The 5,079-nt window shown below is 40.0% G+C and overlaps 1 pseudogene; it reads right to left on the bottom strand.

Moving 5' to 3' along the window:
• Positions 1–270: 270 nt before the first annotated feature.
• Positions 271–1,599, bottom strand: LOC110773228 (uncharacterized; annotated as a pseudogene).
• Between the last annotated feature and the right edge of the window lie 3,480 nt (positions 1,600–5,079).

Below are 5,079 nucleotides of genomic sequence, written 5' to 3'. Positions count from 1 at the left end.
CACAATATCTAAGGGAATTAAATCCATCTCCAAGAATACATTCCGAACTAAAACCATGTTATCCCTGTACACCATACCAACCATAAAGATATCTCTTGTCGGTACAGAAATAGCGAGCTCGTCCCGTAGCGCTGTGAGTCCTACATGCGCATTATGGGCATAACTATGTTCAACAAAAGAATGCATAGCCCCGGGGTCGATCAAAACACGTGCAGGAATCCCAAAAATAGGTAACATACCTATGATGACGTCTAGGGACGCCTGTGCTTCCTACTGAGTCATGTTATATACCCTGCATGTTGCCCTGGAACGTCCACCACGTCCCCTCTGTTGACTACCACCTATGCTAGCCATACTGGTCTGGGCCCCACTACTAGACGAGGCCCCCACAACCTGTGATGTACTCTGTACCCTGCTCTGTGCACAAGTCCCCTGGGTTAGCCCAGCGGTAATTTCTCTACCCTGCAGAAGCATCGGGCACTCCCTCCGAAAATGCCCTGACTGTCCACAGTGGTAACACCCATAGGCGGCCTACTGACAAGGCCCAGTATGATGCCTGCTGCATAAAGCACATTGGGAGCAATTCCTCCCACTAAAAACTGGTTGCAGTTGTCTCCCTGAGCCTCTGGCTGTGCCACCTCCAGAATGAGATCTCGAACCACTACTTTGATTAGACCCTCAGCTGGAACTGACTCCAGCTCGAAAACCTCCATAGCTACGTCCACTGGACGATCCGGAACTGAAACTACCTCTCTTGGATGACCCCTGACTGGGACCACCCATGTCAAACTGCTGTCTACGGGAATCACCTCGTCCCCGGACCATCATCTGACTACTCTTAATCAATGAGGCAGACATCACCAAATCTCCATAGTTAACCAGACGCTATCCCACTACGATGTCCCGAATGGATGCCTTCAATTCTCTGGTGAACAGCTGACACTTCTTTCTCTCATCCGCCATTAGTGGTGTACAGTACTTGGATAGTTCATTCAATTTATTCTCATACTCTAACACCGTCATAACACCCTATTCCAACTGAAGAAACTCCTCCATCTTCATATTTTGGTAGGCTAGTGGGTTGAACTGCTCATCAAATGTCGTCCGAAACACTTGCCATGTAATGGTTGATGGATCCTGGTATCGTCTCCTCATGGATTCCCACAAATATCTTGCATTTCTAGACAAAAAGAAAGTAGCCAGCACTACTTTGCGTCCCTGTGGAACATCCATCACATCCATGATTCTTTCCATCTTTTCTATCCACTCCATGGCGGGGTCACCATCACCATCACCATCAAACTCTACTGCCTCAATTCTCCTAGCTTGATCAGCATAATTTAAAGATGGATCTCTGGAATGGCCGGTCCTGGATAAGGCCTGAGTCAATAACTCCAGTGTCTGCTGAAAGTTGGGGTCCATTTGTGGAGTAGCCATCTCTGGTACAGCCCCTGTCTGACCTCCTACATAAGACTGTTCAACTTGTTCCGGTGTTAGCCCCGAATTTGGCTCATTCTCCGGCTTAGGATGGGGATCCTGTCCCCGAAGTCGAGACGACTGTCGGGTCCCTCTACGAGTACCACCACGCTTAGGGCCCATGATTCTGTCACAAGAAACATGAATTCAATAAAACAGGAATGCACACAAGATGTGAAGTATACAGGAATTTAAACCTAATAACAAAAAAATAATTGAGCAAAATAATTATACAAACCAGAGTCTAATAGTAATTGGAAAACAATTAGATAAAATAGAGACAAAAATTGATAAAATAATCCCTCAAGAAATATCCCTTAAGTCTCAGAAAGAAAAATGACAGGACCCAACCCAAATTCCACTTTGGAATCTGAGTCGAACCCTGTGCATGTCCGACACCTAGCGGGTGCCGGGCACAAATAACCAAATTGTCCTTCTAACGAAAACTAAGTTACTTTAGGGTTTGACTTCTGCCGAAAATTTGGTAGAGTCACCCTTATAAATATACGTTACCCAAAAATTTACACCTGCATGAAAAACAATTTTTATCCCAACGTTCAGCATGCTTTAAGTTTACAAACAAGAAATCTACAACAGAATTATATGGCCTCAGGCCTTACAGAATCCTAGGGCAATTTTCAGAGCAAATCTAATCTACTTATTTACAAAAGAAGTGCGGAAATGTAATCATATCCTACATAGTGGAAAGAGAAGGAAGAGTGATGACGAATGCCCGGTGGTGGTGCTCAAGTTCACACTTACTACCTGAAGTCACAAAACATTTAAAAGTGTGAGCAGACAAAAATAAAGTTTTGTAAAATAGAATATTAACATACTAACCCCACTGTTAAAACATTTAGAAAATTCCATTATCTCTGTGTTCTATATTCGTACAAAAATTCAAGCATGGAAATTCAAGCATGCGTTCAAACAAATCATCGAAAACATTATAATAAAATAAATCTTTCCACCTAAGTGTACCCATTATATATATAATAATGATAAAATTTGACTAATGTAAAAACATAAATGGAAATTAAAATGTAAATCATGAAATTAATGCTTAACTTTGAAAATAGTGAGGTTGTAGACTTACAGAAAATCTTGACTGAAAGATCTTTTAATGATAGAAGAAGGCACTCATAACTTACAAAAGTTTTCTCAGGTTTTAGAGTCTGAGAGAACTTTGAAACTGGCTAACTTACAACCTGTTTTTCTTTTGGCTCGAGGACCTTACTTATAGAACTAGTTTACATTGGATTCCAAAGATGGAATAATGACTGAAAAAATAACTTTTGCTTGTCTGGGAATCTGCTTTTACTCTGAGGCTTTTGCTTTCAGCTACTTTCACTTTTACTTGTCGGAGAATCTACTTTCTCTTTGAAAAAATAACTTTTGCTTGTTTGGGAATCTGCTTTTACTCTGAGGCTTTTGCTTTCGGCTACTTTCACTTTTACTTGTCGGAGAATCTACTTTCTCTTTGCTTTCGGTTGCTTTTACTTTGCTTTTACTCTGGTTAGTCTTCATTCAAATCATATGGGTCTTGACTGTCGGGGTAGTCTCTTTTTGACTGGAGGTTGGGCAATGCTTTTGACTGGAGGATGAGGTATGTGATGACCCGGATTTGGGGGAAGCATCATCATCTTCCATTTGATTGGCTTGAAGCATGAGTTGCCTGGCTAATTCTTTAATTTGTGACTTGGATCTTCCTTGGATTGGGAGGGAAGAGTGGGAATTGCCGGGAGTTAGAAGCTTTGCTGGAGTCTTAAGCAGTGGAAATTCTGTGTTGACTTGATCAATAATTCTTTCTGACTTAAATTTATCCCACAATTTGATATCAAAACGACATGGCAAGACTCTGTTATCCCAATGAACTTGATAGGACCATTTTAGGATCCATGGGACTTTATATTTGGCTGTGAAAATTCGTTGACTGGGAAAGAAGGATTCTGACTCTTTGTAATTATATTTTTTAGAAAAATATTTGACTGAATCTTGTAAGGAGGTCGGGAGGATGTCAAGGGTAGGACCATGCTTTTCCCACCAATGGAGAAACCAGTAAGGGAGAGGACTCTTGAATTTACTATCGAAATTGATAAACCAGGAGTGACTAAAGTCATTTGTTTGGTGGAGGAATATGGTGTACCAAGCTTCAATATAGTCATAGTAATTATATTGAAGGGATGACTCAAGGGTTCTCAACGTGTAGGGATGTTCTCCCCAATCATTTTGACTCAGAATTTGGCGGATATACATGGAATGGAAAAATATTATGTTGGGATTATCCCGATCTTTAATTGGCATGATTTCAATTGACTGGGTTTCATTAAGGATATCTCTATAATAACTAAGAGCTTTGGATGGATGTTGAGGAATAAAATGACAATTTGGAGGGAAGTAGTGTTTTGCTATGGTGACTGGGTTGGCAATACTGTCATAGACGGGTTCAACAATAAAAAGGTGAGAATGACTTCGAAGGGAGTAGGGAGATGACTTTCTGAGGTTTATTGGAGTTTGACTTGTAATTTGGGTGCTGACTTGAAATGGATCATAACTTGAAACCAGGGCTGATTGATAATTTGGGCGGATTTGGCTGACAGTGGAGCCTAGAGTTGTGAATCTGTTACTGACTTGGATTGGAGAGCATCCCGAAAAAGGGACGATTTGGGAGGATGACTCGATTTTGACTGGATTCATTGAGGCAGGAAGGATTCTGACTGGTTTGGCTGGTTTTCTTGCTTGACCCTTTTGCTTGTCTTTTTTGTCTGCCATTGTCTTTCCTGCAAGAACTCTCGTGTGAGGAAATCAGGGATACTGTTTTCACTTCCTCTCAGATACTCAATGTCAAAATCAAATATGCTTAAAATGGCTTGCCAACGTGCAAAAATTTGTTTAGATGCAATGTTTTGAACATCCTTTTCTAAAACATGCTTTGCACTTTTACAATCAACTCTGACTAAAAAATTTTGGTTTAACAAATCATCTTGAAACTTTGAAATGCATAATACAATAGATAAAATTTCTTTCTTAATAGTACTATAATTACTTTGTGACTGTGTCCAAATACAAGAATGGAAACAGACAATTTGCTTTGTTTAACTCGGAGGGACTTTCTGTTTGAGGATACCTCCATAACCTGTTTCAGAGGCATCAGGTTCGACTATTTTGAAGGAATTGACTGAAGGAATACCAAGACAAGGAAGACCCTTGATATGGATTTTGACTTGCTTAACAATTTCAGTGTGACTGGGGGTCCAAGGAGGAGGATTACCTTGAAGTTTGTCAAATAATGGCTTACACTGTTTTATGAGATTTTGGTAAAATTTAGAAACATAATTGAGGGATCCTAAGAACCTCTGGAGTTGACTCTTATCAAGAATTTGATCTGGAAACTTATCAGCAAATTGAATGACTCGATCTATTGGACTGATTTGTGACTGACAGATATTAAATCCAAGAAATCTTACATTTGTTTTAAATAACTTGATTTTCTTAGCAAATAACTTCGCCAGTAATATTTTTAACTAAAACAAAAGACGTTTTAAAACAAATCTTACTTTGACAAACATGGGCTTGAGGTATTTCATAATTTAACTGGAGTGG

Source organism: Prunus avium, chromosome 4, assembly GCF_965620075.1.
Source record: "Prunus avium chromosome 4, drPruAviu1.hap1.1, whole genome shotgun sequence".
In the NCBI taxonomy this organism is placed as follows: Eukaryota; Viridiplantae; Streptophyta; class Magnoliopsida; order Rosales; family Rosaceae; genus Prunus; species Prunus avium.
Note: the sequence above shows the minus strand (reverse complement) of the source record. Positions and strands in the feature narration are given on the sequence as shown.